The 23,464-nt window shown below is 42.0% G+C and overlaps 2 protein-coding genes across 13 annotated transcripts in view; one reads left to right on the top strand and one right to left on the bottom strand.

The window, feature by feature from the left end:
• LOC309656113 (uncharacterized protein) overlaps window positions 1-23,464 on the bottom strand; it is a 761,916-nt gene that overhangs the window by 88,494 nt on the left and 649,958 nt on the right. The window contains exon 6 of the transcript XR_014261136.1: window positions 19,863-19,931. The gene's annotated coding sequence lies outside the window, so the exon portion shown is untranslated. The remainder of the gene's footprint in view (window positions 1-19,862; window positions 19,932-23,464) is intronic.
• NPAS3 (neuronal PAS domain protein 3) overlaps window positions 1-23,464 on the top strand; it is an 858,029-nt gene that overhangs the window by 761,230 nt on the left and 73,335 nt on the right. The gene's annotated exons all lie outside the window — the stretch shown is intronic.

The following is a 23,464-nucleotide window of genomic DNA, read 5'->3' as shown; positions in this document are numbered from 1 at the left end:
TACATAACATGGCAGGGATCAGCTTGATAAAGTGTGTATATCACCTGGGGAACACGCCGGCTCATTTCCTCAACACCTTTCTACATGACTAGCTTGCCAGCAAGTATAATAGCAAACAAAGTTTTAATAGGTCAAGAGCAGAATAACGGCTCACATTAACAGGAGGGAGAGGGGGCTTGACGTGCACCAAGGCTAATAACTGACACTTGCAGCACGCATTTTTGAATGCTGCTTAATGGGGAGTTTAGAAGGAAAGGCTTTTATAAAAGCCTGAGATTACTCACAAGCTTTGGGGAGAAGGAAGAGGGGAAGTGGAATAGCATCAGTATGCGTGCACACTTGGAAATGTGGGCGCACTTTAAGGCAGGTGGTTCATAAGCCATTTCTCCATCGTTGTCGGCTTTAGCAACTCACAATTAACTCCATTATGAAGCTTAAGAATTGACTGCATCGCTTCCACTTTCTTTGAAGCTGTCCGAAGTAAGAGAGGCCCTCATTTTTATTTGCTTGTTGTCTAAGTGAAGCTGCTACTTAGAGACTGTTTTTGTCATATCACATCAGTTTTGCTGAAAGCTGCAGCCAGACAGGTAAACACATGGATCTATTTTGGAACCTTTTTTTTTTCCACCTACCAGGAGGGGGAAAAAAGGTGGAACATCTTTTTTTTCTTTCTCTCTTTCTTTGCAGCTTTGTCTTCCTTGGGCAGTGTGACAATTGATGAAGTTAGTAGCATCTATAGAGTTCATACACCCCTTTTCTCCCGCAGAAGCATTCACAAAAACAAGTTTCACTAAAGTTTTGGAAGTGCTCAGATGAATAGCTATGTTGCTAACCCTAATTTTGGCAGCCTGTAAATGGCAGAGTATGCTCAATATTGTATTTATCCTTTCCACATTACCAAAAGGGAGGCAAAATCTGCCCCTGTATTTAAACAGAAGAATGGACAGACTTCCTTTTGTTGCAAAATCCATGTCTTTTGTGAGCATACTGTAATTGAAGGCCCCTTAATAATACAGGATGTGGAGAAGCTGTGTAGAAAAAGAACTGGGAGTTCATGTGGAATGTTCCTTAGGTCCTACCCACTGTAGCAAATAGGAAACTTTGCCAATATGTATCCAGGCTCCAGAGGGATACAGATCAGTAACTGAATCACAGGTAAATAGATAGATTAGATATGGCAATGGCGGGAAACACATGCTGAAAAACAAATCCACAAGAACAATTTTACAGAGCCTGCCTTCTGTTTTCATAAGGAAACTAAGCCAAATAATCTGACACGGGAGGAAATCAAATCATCTGTCAAGTTCCTCTACCTTTCATTTATCACACAGTTTAATACCGTAATGAAAAATAGCAAATGAAAAATGAAGTGAATGACCAATGAAAAATGCATTCTCTGAGGATACACTAATGTGTTATTAGCCTAAATCCTCCACCCCTATACACACATCACTGCTAGGGGAGACCCTGTGGTCACACCACCTTTTTCATTCAAGTATGACAAATCCAGGGATGACATTAGCATTGTGATTGGGAGAGCTCTCAATACAGAAAAGCTTCCCTCCATCCTTTAGTCCTTTCAGGCTCCTACAATTTTTTATCCCTTCTTTACATCAAAATCTGAGCTAGGACGGGGTGTCTGGATGTGAGCAGAGGCCCAGTAATTCCAGACTCAGTAAAGAAACTTAGTGAAGGGAAGACAGGATGGCACCATCATTTATGGACTGTTCACTACATGCCAAAGATTGACCTTCGTAATCACCATGCAAGGTAGTGTGAACCCCATTTTCACAACTGAGGAAACTGAAAATTGGACCAATTCATTTGTCCAACTCCTAAAAGTGGTAGAGGGAGAATTTGGACCCAGGCCTAGTTGATAACAAACCCTGTGTCCTCCCCACTGATCGTGTCACTTCCCGTAGTCCAAGAAGATGGAAATGTCTCACCAAGAGGATGTTAGGGCACCTGTGTGGGAGTACAGAGAATGAAAAGGAACTTGGTCGATGGCTTTAAATATAAAATCCAAACAATAACGGCTAATATTTACTGAGCACTTACAACGTGCCAGGCATTTTTCAAAGTACTACGTTAACTTGTTTGATCGTCACAATAACCCTAGGAGTGGGTACTATTCTTAATATCTTTTCCAGCTGATGGACCTAAGGCTCAGCTAAGTCAAGGAAGTCACCCAAGTTTATACAGCTAGACAGCAGTAAAGATAGGAATCTAACCTAAGCAGCTGGCTCCAGAGCCTTCTCCCCAACCGCTACCTCTGCCGCATCAGCGTTTAGACCAGGAGGGAAGTGAGAACTTGCCTGGGACAAAAAGGATATATGGCAGCCTGATGGTTCATTAGAAGAAAAGGTTATCATTAAGAAAATAGTTTTAGGAACAGCAATGAAATAGCTCCATTGAAATAATACCACCCATTAAAATAAAATACCATTTATCTTCAATCCTCCTATCCAAACGGTATAAGCTTGGGGAAGAGATAACATTTATTTTACACACTTGGTACAGTCGAGCAGATTGTGGGTACTCAAATCAGTCTCTTGCTCCTAAGCCCAGATGATTTATAAGGCAGAATATATTTCTTTCTAAGGAGCAGAGAAGTTGATTCTGATTTAGACAGTATGTGCTGTTGAGCTGCAAACCAAAATTGACCTCAGCATAATTAGGTTGGATGCGGTGGAGTGAGAACTTGAACACAAATCGTTCTATTTTGACAAGCAGGATTCAAGAGCGGCTGCTTTCTTTCTTTCTTTTTCCAAAAGGAGGAGGATGATTATTTAATATTTGTTGAGTGCCAACAGTGTCCTCAGTGCTGCGCAAGGCCTAGGAACTGGATGTTGGAAACTGCCTGAAGGGAAACGTTAGCAAATTAAAATCCGTAGACTCAGCATGAAGGCGGCTGAGGAATACCTGATTAGAGGAAGACCCTGCGCCCGTCCCAGAACAACAACAAAAAAGGAAGTGATAAGGCGAGAAAGAAAAATCTGTATTGTTCAAATGGCAGGGATGCAGTCGGGTGGAAAAGTCGGCTTTAGAAGAGAGAGCTCCCACCCAAGTGAAGCTGATAGAAAGGAACAGAAACTTCAGCAGGCAACATGGAGGGCAGAAGGAAGAATAAATTCAAAGAACAAAGACATCAAGGCAAATTATCAGCCTTCCTACGACTCCTTCAAGGGAAGGGGCCCTGGAGGAAAGGCAGCTGCAGGTCGGGGTGTTGGGAGCGGCTTGGGGATCACAGAGTGCAGCTAAACGATAGCTCTGCCTGTGTGCGTGGTACAGAGCATGATGGGGACATCTCTGGCCCGGGGGTGGTGAGGGAAAGTGCACTTTGAGTGGTGAAGGTGGAGCTGTGTCCCAGAGATAGGGACATCAAAGAAAGCTAGGATGGAAATTACATTTCATTACCTCCCCAGGGGCTGATGGCCTCACTTGGCAAGTCCTAGAGCAGCCAAAAAAGAAGCTGGTCCCAAGCACCAACACATCACCAATCATCCCTGTGGCGGCAGCACCTACGGCTCCGAGCAGGCAGGTCTCCCAGCAGATGCCTAGCTCAGGGCTCACCTCTCAGCGAGTGCGGTGGCATTCTGGAAAGAAACACTGCAATAGCGGAATCAGAGCAAATTGGAGAAGACTTAGAAGCTATGGAGTCCTTTGAAGGAGTCCCCAAAACCATGGATGAAAGAGAACTGGTGGATGCAACGCATTCCGACTTTCAAAGGACTTTAAGAAAGAGAGGAAGAAAAAATAATAATAATCCTTGCAAGAGGCTATTAAGCAAAATTGGTAACCATGGGGCAAGTGTTAAAATTCTGTTACATCTTAAAAACTAGTTAAGAGATGGAAAGCAATGAGTGGGAATAAAAGGCCATTTCTTTCTGTAGAAAGAGGTTAATTGTGGGGAGCCCAGGGGAGAATGCTGATACCAGCTTTCTTCAGGCTTAATAACAACCTGGAAGAGGAAGATGAAAGCAAGATGACAAAACTCGTTGATGAAAAAGAATTATTTAAGGGCAATTTGAGTCATGGAAGAATCTGAGAGATTCTAGGAAACACAGACACAGAAGAGGAGAAAAAAAAAAAAAAAAACAGGTAAATTTAAAATATCCCAGCAAGTAAAAATTCAGCTAAAGCAGGTAGAGGGCAACCCACCTCAGAAAGGAGAATGAGAAACCAAGATCACCTGAACACGTCTCTCCAGGGCTAAGCAGCCTGGGTGTGGTTGTCCAGAGTACGGTTCTTTCGTGGGATTAACTGAGACTAGGCATTGGTCACTGTGGAGACTAGTTTATCATCTGCCGCTGCTAAACCTGAGCTCCCCAGTTTTTCATCTTCTCTACTTGTAAAATAAGGACAATAAAATTGGCCTCGTCTGTAGGAATACTGAGGGATCAGATCTGGATTTGACTGAAAACTCCACGTGAGACAGTGTTACCCCATATATTTACCGATTGAATTAGTAGACAGGTCTCCAAAATACCCAAGTGACTTTTGTGTTCCATTCTACTGCCTGCCTTTGGCATATGACTGAAGCTCTTTTCTGCTCACAAAATGCTTTATTTCTACAGATGGCACCAAAGCATACCCTGTGTGTGTGAGTCAGGCACTGTCCCCTGGAGAAAGGTTTCATGAATAGGAAGTTAATCGGCTTCTTATAAGATAAATTCTAGCTATTTCAAATTTAAAGGAAATACTGTCCCACCCCAAAGCCCAATGAATAATATCTCGGGAAGCCAGGAAGTGAATTTGTACTCTGCTACTTTCCGCCCCACTCTCCCAATCCCAGCCATCTGGAGAACAGAGCCCAACTTCTGAAAAAATGACTGAAGAGTTTAGGTTGACTTTGCAGCTGAATTGGGTGGTATCAGAGAGTAGCAGCAGAAGTAAAGGTAAGAGGGGCTGATACTGTAACATCTGCAAAGTACTTTACAGTTTAAAAAGTGCTTTCGCATCCATTGGTTTGTTTAATTCTCACAAGGACCTTGTTGTGGGAGTCCCACATCTCCCCATTTTATAGATGAGAAAACCAAAACCGAGGTACAGAAAGGTTCACGATAGCTAATGCACAAAAAGAGCTGGAACTCCAGCTTGGCCGTTCTCATGACACAAACCCATTCTCTTTCCACTTCATCAAATAAAAAAAGGAGGAGAATGGGCCTGCCCTTCTTGGGGACTTAAATAACCTTGTAGGCATGGGGATGGTTGATGTTTATCATCACTGGGATTTTTGTGGACCCCTGTCCTCCTCTTCCACCCCCCCTCCAAGGCATATGCACACGTGCACACACACACACACACACCAGCCCAGAGAGCACTTAAGGTAAATGCAAGCGGCCACTTGGACATTCACACGTGTTAGCATGAGCAAACCACTGGAGAGACGTGTTTACTCATTCAACATTTCCTTTAGAAGGTCTGTGGAGATTGGGATTTCTGTTTGCACTCATCTTATGTTAGTGATTTTCATATTACATTAGCAAATTTAATCTCTGCTAATGGGATAGGAAGTTACAAACACAATGAGACTTGATTTAACAACTTTCAGACTTTGACGGCAACAGCAAAATTTGCTAGCAGAACACCAATTCCAACCTCTAATTGAAAGATGAATCAGGATACAGGAACCTCAGTAGTTCTCATGTTTCAGATCTAGAGTGGAGCCAGGGTGGACGGTGGGCAGTTTGGGATGGAAGAAGTTTGTGAATGGGGAGAGACAGCTTGAGGAGCCACTGTTGGGCCTGAGATCTCATTTACGTTATTCTGAGTCAACAGAGTTTAATTTGTGAATTACATAGCTTCTCAATCACTAGACTGATGGAGCCTCAGGAAAGCATGGGTGTTGAAATCACCAAAATAATCATCAGATCTCACGTATCAAGCCAAGGCAGCATATTTCTCCAACAAGCCCTTCACCTGGGGGCCAGACAACTGGAAAATAAATGGCTTAACCTCCCTGGGAGCACCTTGCTCCTGCCCACTCTCTGTCACAAATGGGAGAAACACTCAAACAAGGAATCCCCAAAGAAAGGAAAAAGAAGCCCCAAGTGTGGGGACTGGCCTCAGAGCATTGTACTGTTGGCTTAGGGTCCCCAGGAAATTCTGAGGCACTATCTCTCGTACTAAATCTTATTCATTTCTAGGCTTCCATAACACAAGTCATAGAAGCCAATTGGAAATGCTTTAGGGTCCTAGCAAATAAGCCATAAAAAAAATGGAACCTATTTTATAAACAAAACCTCTTTTGCTATATATGCACATTATAAATATGAATTTAGATCATCAGGTGGCCGGAGAGTCCAAGATCCAGAAATGTACTCCAAGTGCCAAGGTCCTCAGGTCATAACCCGACCTCATCCCACGGAACTTTTGGAACGTCTGCTTAAAAGTTCTGCTGGGAGCAAGCACATGTTTCCAACTCACTCACCTTCAGGACTGAAACCCCTCTCTATTATTATTGTTTTTCTTTTTACCAGGCAGAGATTTCTTGCTGTAACTTATACATGCATGCACTGGATAATGAAACTTCCCTGATTACCTTATAACTGCACATTAAAAATTTACTAAGATAAAATTAATATTATTTTAATAATATTGTTTTAATATACAGACTGTCAGGTGACAGGGAGAAAATTTGGAATTCCATGTGCAATATGCCTCTTTCGCAGCCCTCTCGGAACAATAGCTGAACCGGCAGAGGAGCGTTGTCTGTTAAAATTTCTGAGACGTGCCTCCCAGGGGAAATGGCTGAAGCTGGGCCTTTTTAAAATGTGACCGGACAATGCTTTTGAGACTATAATGTAGAGAACGTCCCTGCGTGACGGGGGACTGGGGCAAATCAACGTATACAGAACGTTGTTTCCTGTACACTCTTCTGTGAGATTCAGCCAGAGAAGAGCACTTCAAAGAATCTTTTGATGGAGAAAAAATGTTTTCATTTGCCCGTTTTATGATACTGCTGCGGGATACTTACAGTTGATTTACTATAATGACGGGACCCGGCTATTGTCCCAAAGGAAAAGAAATCCTACTTTTCTCCTGCCACATTTATTATTCCCAGCTAGAGGTGAGGACAGGCAAGTGACGGGTTAAAGGGGAAGATGACCGGAACACAGCAAATAGAGATTAGACTCTCACCACGGTCACTTGCACAAGGCCTGTGACCCAGGGCAGAAACGTTCCCATGGTCAGGTGCCTGCTCGCACTGAACGCTAATGAAGAGAGCAGACCTCCCAGCTCTGCACGGCTGCCGAGGATCTGAGGGGCCAGGGATAAGTAACAGGCTGGCTTCCACCCTGTTGGGCAAAGACTCAGCCAAAAGAAGTGCCAGGACACTGTGCTGACCCACTTCGACCCTTCTTCTCTGTTTGTTCCCAGGCAGAAGAGATACAAAAGCATCACTATGGCATGGTGAAAAGTGGGAGAAGCATTCTGGAAAGTGACATGCAAATAAGCACGCCAAGTACTCCACTTTGTTCTAAAAATTCCCATCACTGAGACCTGTAAAAACACCAATCAGAAGAGGGGCAGTGATGGGAAAGCCTCATGGTTCTGCAGCAGAGTCTTCCCCTTTGAGGGACTGTTTCTGTACCATGTGCCAGTCTGAGCTGGTGCAGGTGAAACTAAACATGCACCCACAAACGACCAAGAAGCCAACAGGTTTACATGTAACAGATCGGTATGCTACAACAGCACACGTCCGTTCAAGTGGCATCTTTTGTGACTGATCCTAGCTGCCCACAAGAGTCATAAGATGCAAACATGCTTCACAGCCTGGGTTCCTGAGAGAAGCCAAATATTTCAAATGGGCCAAAGGCAACCGTCTCCGCAAAGCCAGCTCCCGCACGCCGAGCAGATGCACAGCTTCGTGCGAAAGGACACTCAAGTTCTAGACAAGGGTCTTAAGACAAAATCCCTGCCTTAATCACTTAATCACTGTTCTTTAAATCACCACTGCCTCTGATGACCTAGATGTCAGGGTCCCACCACTAGGTCCCAGGGCATCTCCATACAGTGCTAAATGCAGTCAGATATCACCTATGAAGGTGGAGCTGCAGGATGTCTCTAGTTTAAGCGATGATGAACACCAGACCCTGAGAAAGCTGGTCCATTCTTACAGGGGGTGGTGCAGGCCACGTGCAGGAGGAGACACAAGGTGGGTGGAGGTTGAAGTGAATGCTCTGGAAGCTGGGCTCTTTTTTTTCTTTTGTAATTTATTTATTTATTTTACTTATTTATTTTATTTATTTATTTTTGGCTGCTTTGGGTCTTCCTTGCTGCGTGCGTGCTTTCTCTAGTTGCGGCGAGCGGGGGCTACTCTTCGTTGCAGTGCGTGGGCTTCTCATTGCGGTGGCTTCTCTTGTTGCGGAGCACGGGCTCTAGGCACGCGGGCATCCGTAGTTGTGGCTCGCGGGCGTCCGTATTTGTGGCTCGCGAGCGTCCGTAGTTGTGGCTCACGGGCTCTAGAGCGCAGGCTCAGTAGTTGTGGCGCACGGGCTTCATTGCTTTGCGACATATGGGAATTTCCCGGACCAGGGCTTGAACCTTTGTCCCCTGCAGTTGGCAGGCGGATTCTTAACAACTGCACCACCAGGGAAGCCCCGAAGCTGGGCTCTTTATTAGGAAATTAGTGGACTCATTTTTTTAAAAACCTGGTTCTATTTATATCATGTGTCGCACACATCTCACCCACAGGAGGCTGACTCTACATTATGCGGGGTCCCTCACCATCATCGTCTTCTTCCCCTTCCAGTTATCCCAGAGCCAAACCTTCTTGAAAATTATCGACCCTCCTTCTCCCTCACTGGAGACATTCTTTGTCAGGAAAATCGAGTCACACGCTCAAAGCTCCCAAGTTCCGTTGCTGGATTTAGCATCTACTATCTGCCCAGGAGGATTATTTCAATTCAGTATCAATTTCGTTCACTTAAAAGGAAGTTGTCATCTCATGTAATAAGAAGCCCAAAGGAAGGTCAACCCTAAGATTCATTCCTTCAGTGGCCCAACAAGATCATCATGAGAAACTAGGTTCTCTCCATCTTTCTGCTCTTGCTGCCTCAGCATATGAGTCTCGTCCTCAGCCTTGCTTCTCACTTACGTTTGCAGCAACAGCAATGTCCAGATGCAGAGGAGTCTTTGCAATTTTCTGATCTCTGTTAAAACTTCTCCCAAAAGCCAAATTCAGCAGACGTCCCCTAACTTCTCATGGTTGAAGTGCATCGCTATCAATGCAGTCATCGTCGGAGGCATTCTTGACACTTCTCTTTCTCTACCATCCCATGTTCAATCTGTCGGCACGTCTGGCCAGTTGTTCCTTCAATAGGTCCTGAATCTGACCAGATCTCACCACCTTCCCCCCGACCACCTCACCTGGGACGGTGACCGCAGCCTCCCTAGTGGTGCTCCTGCCTCCCATCCTTCCCCTGCAGTCTCAGCACAAGAGCGTGATCATGCTTCAGCTCTACTACAAACTGCCATGGGGCTTTTGTCATCATATTCAGCGTAAAATCCCAAGTTCTTCAAGGCTGTATCCCTAATGTGCTCACACCACCCATCTCATCATCTCTCTGCCTTCACCCTTATCGCTCTCCTTCCCAAACTCTGCTCTAGTAGCATGGGCCTCCTTGCTATGCCTTAAACACACGATGCATGTCCCACCTCTGGACTTTTGTACAGGCTGTTTCTTCTTCCTAGAACCCTATTCCGCCAGATATCCAAATGCTCACTGCCTCACTTCATTCAAGTCTATAGTCAGATACCACCTTCACAGTGAGAGCTTTCCTGGCCACACTATTTAAAATTACAACTCTGTCTCCCTACATCCCCTGTGGTCCTCCCCTGTCTTATTTTTCTCCATCACATTTCCTACCATATAGCATACTACATAGTTTACTTATTCATCTTGTCTTTTTTTTTTTTTTTTAAACCTCCTAAGGGAATGTAAGCTCTATTGAGGAGGGTTTTTTTTTCTTTTTCTTTTTTTTTCCCCTCTGCAATAACTTCAGAACCTAGAATAGTGACAGGAACTAGTAGAAACTTATTAAATACTTGTTGAATGAATAAGTTCTGAAACCAGTTGTAGGCAACTAGACCCACAGTGGCTTTAGCCAACCATGATTCTTGCCTGAGACTGAGCTTACTTCCCCTGAATAATGTAGCTGGGCGGAGGGAGGTGGGTTTGTGGGAGAGATAAATGCCAGCGGGTGGGGAGGGGCTGCAGGAATAGGGTTTTTTTAAGGAAAAAAGGACAGGGAGAGTTTGGGGTAAGCAATCAACAGTGCCAGCTACACATTCCTTGATTTACTTCCCTTTTTAAAAACGAGAGAGATAATTATCAAACTTAATCCTGAGTCAGGAAAATTACCTTGTCATTGATTCTATATTTCCCCCACATTTTATCATCTCTAACTTTGGGGCGCATCGTGCAATTAATGTTATCTCATGATTCTATAATCGGCAGTATTTTTTTCTTAGGGCTTCATACAAGCATGGGGTACCTTAAATTGATAATGTCTTAGAGTCAATGAAATCCCATAGTATCCCTTGAAATATCATATGCTTCTGAAGTATGAAGCAATACCAAGGAAGAAAGAATGTTATCACCATTGTCCATAGACACATAAGCTGGCTGCTATTAAATAAACCAGTTTTAAAATCTCTCAGGATCTCCCACAAACTGGACATTCTCTTTTTGTCTCTTGCCTTCTTACTGGGATGCTTTGATTTCAGATAATGTCTGAGCAGAGACGCTTCCTTCAGCAGTGTCATTTGACCCAGATTGTATGCTTTTATAGCCTGAGCCAATTAGTTAAAGTGACTTTGACTATAATAGGGGACCTGTGACATTCCTCAATATTATTGCATTAGTCACCCTGGAACAGTTTCTGCCTTGTGTTTTTCATCTGGCTCTGATTGTGCCTTCTTTATCCTGATGTTTAGATGATTGGTTGATGTCCTATAAAATAATGACCTTGGAGCCCTTGAAATTAAACCCTGTCTGATTTTCTTTATTTCAGTAAGTCCTTGGCACTCAGTGGAACAGTGTGAATCACCTTTATTGTTCTGATTACTAATCAAGGGTTTTTTCCCCCAACCTTTTTATTCAATTTTTTTTAAAATTTATTTATGTATTTATTTATTTATTTATGGCAGTGTTGGGTCTTAGTTCCTGTGCGAGGGCTCTCCCCAGTTGCGGCAAGCGGGGGCCGCTCTTCATCGCGGTGCGCGGGCCTCTCACTATCGCGGCCTCTCTTGTTGCGGAGCACAGGCTCCAGCCGTGCAGGCTCAGTAGTTGTGGCTCACGGGCCCAGTCGCTCCGCGGCATGGGGGATCTTCCCAGACCAGGGCTCGAACCCGTGTCCCCTGCATTGGCAGGCAGATTCTCAGCCACTGCGCCACCAGGGAAGCCCCTCCCCAACCTTTTTAATCTATATTAATCAAATGAGGGTTGGGCTGGGGAGTCAGGAAACTTGTTCTAGATCATCACTGAGCTAGATCATCTAGCTCTCTAAGTCTGTGCTGGAATGTGCTCGTGGTACCAGGACCAATGTATGTTTAACTTGGGCTACAGTTCCAGCCTCCCTCCCAAGGCTGCACTGGCAGAGGGCTATACCTCATTAAATGCGCTAATTTATCTATGAAATAAAGTTAGATAAGCACTGACCATGAACTCCTTGAGGGCAAAACAATGTCTCATTGATCTTTGTAACCCGTCACTACACAGACACTCCTTGAAAACAAGGACAGTTATCTATGCAATTAATTTCAGTATCCCCAGTGCCCCACAGAGTGTAAGTACCTTGTACATATTCGCTGAATAAATAAAGAACTGAAAAGTGGCACTGCAGCTACTATTTCCCCTCAGCCTTGATGGAAACCATAGTTTTCCATTCCTTCCATGCTTTGTTTCTCTATTCTTCCCTATCATGTTTTTCTCCTTTGGTACTTCTACTTTTACATTTATGTGTTTTCCTTCTTTTTTTTTTCCTCATTGGTATCATGTCATTTTTCATTAGTATAAGTTGTAGTCTCCTTTTTGTGGTAAAATGTATGTGACACAAAAGTGACCGTTTTGGCCATTTTTAAGTGTACAGTTCAGTAGCATTAAGTACATTCACATTATGCCACCATTGTCACCATCCATCTCTGGAACTTTTTCACTGTCCTAAACCAAACCTCTTGTACCCATGAAACAAATGCTCCCCATCTGCTCCTCCCCCAAGCCTCTGGGAACCACTATCATATTTTCTGTCTTTATTAATTTGCCTATTCTAGGTACCTCATATAAGCGGAATTCTACTCTCTTTTACATTTAGGGGTTTTTCCCTTGCTCCCTCTGACCCTTCTTTTCTCTTACTTTTCCTTTTTGTTTTCGTTGTTCCTTGTAGCTGGCCTCTCCATGCATTGTCTTATTTTCTCTGTCCTTTTCTGCATCCTTAGTCGCCACCTGCTATAGGGCACTGCCTTAACATTTTCTTGTTTCTTATAGTCACACATAATTTTTAGGTTTTTAATTCATTCTTTCATGAGTTGTTCTGTTATATTTAAATGTGTCACAGAACATTTAAGGGCAGAAATATGACTCTTTAAAAATTTTTGAAAGCAGGTTTCTAGAAAGGGCTAGCTCATAAAATGACAGCACTAGAAAGCTAGAGAGGAGAGCAGAGTTGATGTAGTTAGAAGGGATTTGCCAGAGAAACTTGCACCTGTTTGAAAACCATTGTAGGATTTACATAAACTCAGGGACTATCGAATAACCTAAGCATTCTCTGGCATTTTTCTTCTGATCATGCTCTAACTGCACCCCCACCACCAAAAAAAAAAAAATCACAAAGAGAGAAAAGCCCGTCTCTTCAGTGGCAAAAGACAGAAAGGAGTCCTAGAGTTCAGCTGCAAAGGCAAACTGACTCCTTCTCTCTGATAAGGGGCAAGTCAGGCACTCTGCTGATTAGTGTTCAATACCAACTTTTCCCTGAAATCTCAACTCCCAGAGCAGGCAGAAGCAGACTCTTTGGGAGAAGTTATGGACAGTACAAGCACCAACCCTTTAAACATACAAACATAGGGCACAGAGATAAATACACTAAATGTACATTTCTTAAAATCTGGAAAATAAAGTAAAAATTAAAATCACTCCAAATTCCTATCATCCTTTTGCCCACCTTCTCACATACTTCTTTCCATGCACTAGAACTCTTTGAAATATACTGCAGCCAAAAATGAAAGAATGTTCAAGATTTGTAAGTAAATTACAACTAATAAATCTAGATTTAGCTTAAGCCATTCTATAGAAGCAATCGTGGGTATTTGAGCGTGCATGGTCATAGACAAAGGATCCTCCTTAAAATGGGAAAAATAAAAGAGCTTATCTCAAAAAGTGTTGTGACAACTAAATTAAATGTGTATGTAAATGACCCGGCATTAATCCTAATTCCCTGTACCTCAGAACGGCTATGCGCAAAATAAAATGGCTATTAAGAAAATCTAGGCTATCACCCAGCATGTGGATTTAAAATCGTAATGTTGCAAATGTTGGGATACCTGCTTTTGTAATGATTATATTTATTTTTTAAAAGCTCCAAATATGAGTTAATTCGTGCTTCCTCAGTTTTTCTTGGTCTGGGGAAAGCACAGGTCATTGGCACATGCAGCTGAGGAACAGCAGCTGGTCTGCAAACTCAAACCTACAGTGTGGTTATAAGAATAGCATTCCTATTCCTTCCACTGTTTTTCCTCTTTTTTCCTCAATATGCCAAGGTTCCTGTTTTGTACCTTTTACTGTTGCTTCATCTGTATCATTTTTTTTTTTTTTTTTTGGTGGGCATTTTTTTTTTTTTTTTTTAAGAAATGCACGTTCTTTTATTTATTTATTTATTTATTTATGACTGTGTTGAGTCTTCGTCTCTGTGCGAGGGCTTTCCCCAGTTGCGGCAAGTGGGGACCACTCTTCACCGCAGTGCGCGGGCCTCTCACCCTCGCGGCCCCTCCCGTTGCGGAGCACAGGCTCCAGACGCGCAGGCTCAGCAATTGTGGCTCACGGACTCAGCCGCTCCGCAGCATGTGGGATCTTCCCAGACCAGGGCTCGAACCCGTGTCCCCTGCACCGGCAGGCAGACTCCCAACCACTGCGCCACCAGGGAAGCCCCATCTGTATCATTTGTATGTGTTTTTCTCCTCCTCTTAGTCCTTTATACTCATCTTTTCAGCCCTCCCTCTGTAGTTTCTTTCTTACTACCCTACATCTTTCTTCCTCCTCATTTTTATTCCCTGTTTAATTCTCTCCTCTCCTCTTTTGCATTTGCATTTTCTCCCGTTCACATTTATTCTGTAGCACTTTCTAGTAAAACCAGTGACTGTAAAATTTTCTTACCATCTCGCAGTCAGGTTCATGATACCTATCCATTTTGGAAATTTATCAGCCTAGACATCTTTTACCCAAAGTCATGTTAACGATAATAGCACAACCAGGAACGTTAGTGAATATATGAATTTTGAGAACAAAATAGTAACATGTCTATAGGTAGGTTTTTTTTTTTTTTCCCCCGACATTAATAAGATTCACATTTGATGTGGTATTTCAGCACCAGGTACTTCATAAGTACGCAACAAATGTTTGCTGCTCAAATTTCACTTATGTTAATCGAGGCTTTCCTTCATGTGGATTTATTTGATTCTCCCAGCAACCCCTTGATGCTGGGTAAGACATGTAATATCATGGGCTTCATGGGGATAAGGGAGTAGATGGAGGAGAGATACATGACTGACTTAAGACTGTAGAGCTTTTTGCCCGCTACGCCAAACCTAGAACTCAAGCTTCCGAATTCCAAGGCATTGCCCCACCCCCATGCCACACTGCTGCTCTCCAGGTTGTGGCCGTCGTCCTGCCCAAGGGCACCACTCTTGTTATGCCAGGACAGGATTTTCTGCTCTGAGACCCAGGGGACTACTGAGCATTACTATCCATTCCTGCTCCTTGATCCACCCAATAATCCTAAAAACAGATGTTAGAACCAGCCTGCGGAGACATTAGCAATACCAACTACAACCATAAAAGCTACCATTTACTGAGGGCTCATCATGTGCCAGGCGATATGATTTACGTGGGTTAGTTCACGTACTCCACTGTACACGGCAATTTAAAGCGACTGCAATTGAGTTCTCTAAATACTATACACGTTACTTATGTATCTTATCAAACATTCCTAAAACTGTTTTACAGAGAAAACGTATCTACCCATATGAAGGGAAAAGAAAAAGAATCAAAGTATTAAAGAGAGCAAAATAAAATCAAAGTAGAACCAAAGAATCTGGTCTCCCAAGTCCTTTCCCTTGCGGCACTGAGTCACCGATCTATGCCATTGGCCTTGCTGATGGACCAGTCCCAACCCAGCACTGAGCTAGTGACATAGGAAAGTAAATCTTTATATTTAAGATCGTCTCGGCTGTTCGTTCTCAATGCTAAAGGTCTTCTTGCCATAGAGAGGCACTACCTCTGCTCAAGGTAGAGTCAGCCCTCTGTATCCGCGGGTTCCACAGCCATGGTTTCAACCAACCATGGATGGAACCCTTGGATAACAAGGGCCAACTGTACTATGACATTTTACATAAGGAACTTGAGCATCCCTGGGTTTTGGTGTTTGTGGGAGGAGGAGGGGCCCCTCAAACCAATCCCCCGCAGATCCCAGGGACGACTGTATCTATAAAACCTCCCTGTAAGACCCTCCTATATGCCTGTGTTAACTGTTGGGGCATTGTCAGCAGATCAGAGTAGAATTGAGGGATGTTATAATAAGAGGAAAAGAAAGAAATCCCATGTCTAGGAAGAAGGAACGCTAGTGCAGATATCATATCAATTCAGGGCACGGGGGTTGCGGTGGGGTGGAGAATCTCATTGCCAAATATAAATCCCAAAGAAAATAAAATAGTCCTGACAATAAAAATTATTATTATATTACTGATATGAAAAGAGAAAAGCGTGGTTCTAAGTTCACTGAAAAGTTTCCCTTCAGTCTTGAGTGATTCTTCTCCAGAGCCTCCCAGGAGTACAAGCCTATAATTTTAATTGTATCTTGGCATTCTTATAAAGCAAACAGCCTGCTCAGGTAGTATTTATTACCTGTTAGGAAGAATACTTATGAATATGCTTCACAAATTCCAACCACAGTGATGTACAGTGGGCCTTTTCAAGGACAGAAGGGGTGAGCTGGGATGCACGTTGGGAAAAAGTTGTTCATTAAGGGAAGGTTTGTTATCCGGGAACGTATAATTAAGGCAATGGTCCCAGCTTCTGTGACAGCCAACACTCGGGTAGTTGTTTGATTGCTGTGTGGGTCAGGGATCAGCTCCTGCTACAAGATGTAGCCACATTAGTGTGTTAGTGAACAGGTTAGGAAGTAAATTACAGCTGCCTCTCTCAAGCACGTTACTGTCGGTCTTCATCGTTTTGTTTTTACTGTACATCAGCAGGACTGTGGCTTCTGAAGACTTTGTGTGACAGGTTAGGCATTTTATCCTTTGAGTAAACAGTAATCACGGTATGAAGAAAGTGGGACATTGGAGAATTTTTCCTATTCTTTGAGAATTCCACTCTTCCTTTTTAGTTTGCTCCAAGGGCTCATTGGGGATACATATATTAAGCCCTTTAAATAGTTCATAATAAATCTTTGTCTCAGGCTGATTCTGACAGTTTTTTAAAGAGTCTTTTAAGAGAGACTCCTCAATCATTTGTTAATCCACGGGGTGATCTTCAGACTTCAGGAAAAAAATAACAGCCAGGGCTCTTGGGTAGTGAAAATACAATGTAGGAAAAAATATATAAATATGGAAAATCCCAAGAATATCATCTTACTGAGATTACTTACATGTTCTGCATGTATCTAAATGCTTGCTTTCTTTCCCAACAAGCCACAAAGAGAAAGGAAAATAATTATCAAAATAGCAAGGATTGTTATTGATAATTTTATGTTTTCGGACTTACATGCATCTCCTAAAATGTTAGACTTCAAATTGTGTAAGAGAATATTCTTTTTAAAGTAAACTAATTCTCTTGGTAGAAAGATAATTTCTTCTTTGCCCGTGTTTCCCCTTTAAGTCTACTTCTGTCTTCTAAATTACTTACATACAAACTGCTATTTTACCTGGTCGGGGAGAGGCACTCTACTTTTCGAGGAAGTATTGTAGGTGTTGATTATTAGTGTCAACAAAAAAATTTTGAAGGGCAAGACATAACTTTCAGAATAAAGACCTTTCTAGGTTGGCTTTACATATTTTAGCTTCCATTTTAGATATAAGCTAGTTTGTCTAATATATTAGATGTTAATAATTTAAAGAATATAACATGATTTTAGCACCAAAAGAATAATATATGACACTTACCAGAAGAAAGTAAAGGCAATATTATCTCCCATGTAAATAATTAATACCAGAAATCATTACAATACCTGTGCATTATTTGTGCAATGAGTGGAAAATATTCTAAAGCCTCTCTACAGAATAAAAGAGTGCTCGATCGCAAGTGTTTTACGTATAAATCATTTGCTATTTCAGGGAAACTTATTTGGATGTATTTGGTTTGGCTTGTAACTGAAGTGATTCAGGAGGAAACTAAAGACACAGGTCATACCTCTGAGTCAAACATGAGGCTAAGCATCACGAGAGGGGCATTTTCTCCAGGTATATGATCTGAACCTTTATGTCATTTCTAAAATGCAGCTTCTCAAGCTATTCAAAAATACTGAGAACTTTACTAGTGACATGCAAATGGAGTTTGTTAGAAATAAATGCAATAATAAAATAGAGAAGCGGGCAAACAACAGCCTACTGTTATAGATGGATTCATTCTCAGGTAAGATCAAATAATTGAAGACCTAGAGCAAGGGCGACCATAAATACCTGGTGTCCCTGCTGTGGAGAGGATTAACCACAAAACAATTATGACGAATGTGGTGGGAGCGTTCAGCTACCAGGCAACAGGAAATATGCGGTGCCAGTCTTTAAAATAATCATTTGGCATTACAGAATATACAGTTTAGTCCCAGATGCCATCCTGATATAATGCTAAAGTGTTGATGTTAAAAATATCAAGTACATCATTAGAGCATTATATGCGAAGCAGGAAAGGGGGCAGTAATTATAATAGTATCAACACACTTGCTTTGCACCCAGTTTGAGAAAAGGCTGCTTCGACCCCATTTTCACCATCACCGTTAGCAGTAAATAGCCTTTATGTTTTTAAATTGAAGGAAAAAGGGTACAGCAAAGCTAATTGCAAACAATATAAATAGAATCATTAAAAAAATGACTGCTTTTTTATCCCCCCCCCCCACTTGGGAAGACTATGCATAGCCTTGAAGACAATATACAAATGACCTAACGTCAAATTCAGATACAGAAATGATCCTACACACGTATTGTGATGCCTACACAATACATCAGCTGACCAAGATCCTAAGGATGGAGTCCTGTCTTCTTCGCAGCAAAGCAGGGCTACTTCTGCCGGGGGATAAGAAGACTTTGTTTAGGTGCCCCTTTGTTTAGGGGCAGTGGTCATTGAAACTTACTGGGATCATAAGATAAAGGAAAATTTGCTTAATTAAAGATGTCGAAAATAGATATTCATTAGCAAAATAACAGATATAGATAATTATCGGGTTATCTCCCATTTCTGGCTCCTCTAAATTATTACAGAGTATAAATAATGTTACTAAGAATATTCTCCAATAAATAAACCTCAGTTCTTTATTGATGATGGATTTAATATAGTACTTCGAACTGAAAACACTTTGAAAAATAACCACTTCAAGATGTGCTGGAATAGAGCCATAATAAAACGAACAAATTTTAGCTGCCTAGTCAAATTCCTCCCATGTGATAAAAAATAATAAATTAGCAGAAGATACTGACTCAGGAGACATTTGTGGAGACCTGCCAACCCAGGCTCTCCTCTACACCCAGAACACACACGTTCACACAGGAAAATAAAAACTGGGCCGCTGTGCTGGACCCCATATCCAAGAAGGCAAATTTGAAAAAGCCACTTCATCACACCAACGTTCACTTGAATTTTCAATTATTGCCTGGCTCTCTAACACTCTCCAGTGAGAAAGTTCCAGCCATTCAGAACCTTTTCTGTGTCAAACAGATGTATCCCAGGCCAGTCTCCTAAACCCCTCCATTCTTCATTCTTGCTAACAACGTGACTCTCTCACACGAAACCCTTCCTCTGTGCGACAGTCCTCATTCTTCCATGAGCAGGGGTTCCAGAGTTAACAGGTAAAACTACAGGCTTCCCAGTTAAATTTGAAACGTACATGCAATATTTGGGTCATACTAAAAAAAGCAGTCATCGTTTATCTGAAATTCAAATTTAACAAGGTGTCCTGTGTTTTCATCTGGGAACCGTCATTAGGAGTAAGCTCTGCTACTGCCACCATCTTTTCCACAAGCCCCACCTCTGCGTCTTCACCCTGATTGAAGCCCTTTTCCCTTAGAGCCCACTACTCTAGAAACTTGCTCTCAACAGAGGCCACGATTCACTCCTACGCTTCTGACTCTCCCAGCGCGAAAGAGCAGTGGTTATCACCCGGCGCTTCCGCAACATTTCCTCCAACCTCAGCATATAAAAACTTCCTCTTAAAAAAAAAACAAAACAGCATTGTTTACCTGTTCTCAATGCCGCTGTCTGTCAATACCCACACCTTTCGTGGACCTTCCTCAATGGCGAAGGCTGGTGCTGAGGTCTGCGCAGCTGTCTCCACCGGACGGTAACAGATGCCAGCGTCAGAGTTTCCAGGATGGGTCCCGATTCCACACAGATTTCCTCGACTGCCAAAGCTCAACAAACTCATTTCTTGACTTACCTTTAGTCACCCATTGGCACAGCCATTCCTTGACCTTTAACCATGCTTCATTTTTAAAATGCCAAGTACCTGTTAGAAAAAATAGAGAAAACCTTTCTAAGGTATGAGAGCAACAAAAAAAAGTTACAAAGGGAAAAATGTATAGATTTCTCTATATAAAATTTACAAACATATGTTTATCAATGAACATCCTAAACAGAAGTAAAAGGCAAAAAAATGGGGAAATGTTTGCAAGAAATGTGGCAAAGATAATATCCTTAATACATATATCTAAGTATCTCATTCAGATTGATAAGAAAAAAGAATAAAACTCAATTGGAAAATAGAGGACATAAATGAGTCACTGAAAAAAATTCAAATAGCCAGTAAGTATGTATTAAAACATTATTCAACGTCATTAGAAATAAAAATGCAAATTAAGCACGTGAGATGTTTTTACATATTGCTTTTCAAGGTATCTTCTCTGCATCTTCTACTAATTTAATATTTTTAGCAAATAAGAACACATATATTAAGATGGCAATTAATATGAACATCAAACATTGCTGATAAACATATAAACTGATAACACAGCACAACTTTTCTGGAAAACAAATTGTACATACTAGCTTAAAAAAAAAAAAGCTTATCCTCTTTGACCCAGTAATACTCTTTCTAGAAATCCACCCAAAGACGTGATAAGAAAGTTGAAGGAAGATTAATTTCAAAGAAATTCATCACCATGTAATGGAACATTACGCAGCCAGGAAAAATACATTACACAGCCAGGAAAAATAGTGTATTTGAAAGTGATGAACTGATGTAGGCACATGCAGATACTATCATTTCTTATTTTTAAAGGCGCCTTGTAACCAAGGCCGCTAGAGCCCCGATGTCCTTTTATTCCCCAAACAGTGTCTAATAAAAGCCCAGCTATTATCCCCTAGTGAGCTGTGGCTTTTTTTAACATTAAAAAATGTAGGAGCTATGGGTGTGATCCCACTTTTGAAATAAATATATAAATAAGTAGTAAATAAGGCAGCAACAAAACATTAGTGTTAATAGTGACTGTAGCTGGGGATAAGGTTACTGGGTGTTTTTTTTTTTTCCCCTTATTTATACTTTTGCGCATCTTCCAATTTTTCTATGAACGTAGGAAAAAAAATACAGATTAAAAAGATAAACTTGGGGGCTTCCCTGGTGGCGCAGTGGTTGAGAATCTGCCTGCCAATGCAGGGGACATGGGTTCGAGCCCTGGTCTGAGAGGATCCCACATGCCGCGGAGCGACTAGGCCCGTGAGCCACAACTACTGAGCCTGCGCGTCTGGAGCCTGTGCTCCACAACAAGAGAGGCCGCGATACTGAGAGGCCTGCGCACCGCGATGAAGAGTGGTCCCCGCTCGCCGCAACTAGAGAAAGCCCTCACACAGAAACGAAGACCCAACACAGCCAAAAATAAATAAATAAATAAATAAATTTATAAAAAAAAAAAAAAGTCAGGTACAAGTTCCATTTGTAAAAAAAAAAAAAAAAAAAGATAAACTTGTTTAAAAGCAACAAATAGCATTCTCACAAATCATTCTGGGAAGAAAGCTCCCCCCTTACTGGCTGTCTCACCCACGTCACCACCTCCACCCCACCCCTACCCCCGTCATCCTTTCCTGTTCCCCAGCTCATCACTCTATCCATCCTTACATGCTTGTCTCTTAACCCTTTGGAGTCCCTCACTCTATTGTCTTTCTTTCATTCCCATTGAGCCGGCTCCCATCCCTGGGAAAAGCCCACTATCCTGAGCAATGCGTTGATAAACCACAAAGCCATTATTATTAGGGTACCCTAGAAAATCAGTGCACTTACAGTTAAGTCATGCAGCTTCTAACCACTGTGTAATCTTATTGCTTATTTTCTATTGATCCTACTTGCTTTGCCCACATGAGCTGCTCCATAGCTTTTTTTCTTTACTCTCAAAATCCCCTCCTTCTCCCACTTCCTTTATCTCAGCAAACGACCTTTACTCTATTGAGATTAAGTTGTTCAGCGCGGTTCCCATCACCCTCCCCTTTCTCTCCCTCCCCCTCTCCCTTTTTTTGCTCACATCCTTTTTTTTCTTCCCCCCATTTCAGAGGCTCACCTCTTTTTCTGTGTTACTAATGAAATATCCCTTAGGATTTAAATTCTTCAATTAGCATTTCTAATACAGACAACTTTAAACTCAGTCCTCTCAATCAATAAACATACTCAGCTCTCTTTATTTTCATCACCAAATTCACCAAAGAGAAGTAATCACTTATTTTTACTCAATCTTTATCCCACTTTTCTACTGAAGCTGCTCTCTCTGGAGATCCTCAAATAAATGACAATGCCAATAGGTTCATCTGGGAGGCGCAGGACACTCTGGACAATTCTTAGTGACCCCTCCCTTAGTTTCCTACATGTTAAATTATTCGTCTTTAGTATATCACTTATTTTAATTTTGGACAAAAGTCCAAAGGGTAACAGTTCTAGAATTTCATCGTCACTGGCGCATATCTATCCAAATAATAGTTTTCCGTAAAGCTATTTACCAGTGCAGAGTGATGAAGCTGCAACTCGAATCATGAGCCCGGAGCTGTGGCATCTTCACCCCGATATCCACATGACTTAGTCTTCTGTGACCACACAACCAAAACGTGGCCCTCATCACTCGCTAGCCCCTTACCCTGCATCGCTCTTCTTTAGCGCATTAAGCACTTCCAGAAACTGTTATATATTTTCCCCTCCTCCCAAATGTAAGCACTGTTATAAACAGTCCCAGCTCATTATAGATACTCGTTACATATTTAATGTAAATAACTGAACAAAGACTGAGCCAGCTATAACGTCCAGTATATGCTTACATGAGCTATGTAAAATACTCCTTGTCTTTAGGGCTATGTGCCGAGTGAGGACCGGGAGTTCCAGGCACAGGCAGAAGGTCAACCTTTAACAACCTAAAAGGTGCCCTCTCAGGCCACACATCTGCACTTTACACGTGGAGAGTGATACTTTGTGTATCAATGGTTTGAATCACTGCCTGATTTTTCACCCAGTGCTGCATAACTGTTTCTCATCACATGGCATTGTTGTAGTTAGTCACAGAGCTTTAAAGCAATGAAAAGGCAGAATGCATATGTGTGTGTTTGCAAGTGCCTCTGTAACCAGACTCCTCTATATGACTCCTTTTGAAAATATGGTATGTCGACAACATCTGTGCCTGAGATGGAGATTTGGCCAGAATGCTAAGAAAATAAACATGGCAGTTCAACTCGATACTGGCAACCAGTTACTGCCCCGTGGATAGGCCGCACCGAAGATTCATGTATATAAAATAGTATATTAAAGTAAACTTACAAAAGCAAAGAGCAATCATTGCAACCATAATTTTTTCTTCCTCTTTGGGATTCTAATTTTAAAAGCATTAAAGAAGACAGCTGCTCATGCTGTGATATGCGCTAAACAGCCTGAAGGATGGAAAAAAATATATTTGTAGCTCATAATAACTATTGACCTTTCTGATATACAATGTTCTCTGTGTTAGCTATTCGGTTCTATCAACAGTGAAGATTGAACATGACTTTTTAATAGAAAACATGGGGTTTCAAGCT

The sequence above is a fragment of the Balaenoptera physalus genome, assembly GCF_965194825.1.
Source record: "Balaenoptera physalus genome assembly, chromosome: 2".
Taxonomy (NCBI): Eukaryota; Metazoa; Chordata; class Mammalia; order Artiodactyla; family Balaenopteridae; genus Balaenoptera; species Balaenoptera physalus.
This window is presented reverse-complemented; position numbering and strand designations above follow the sequence as displayed.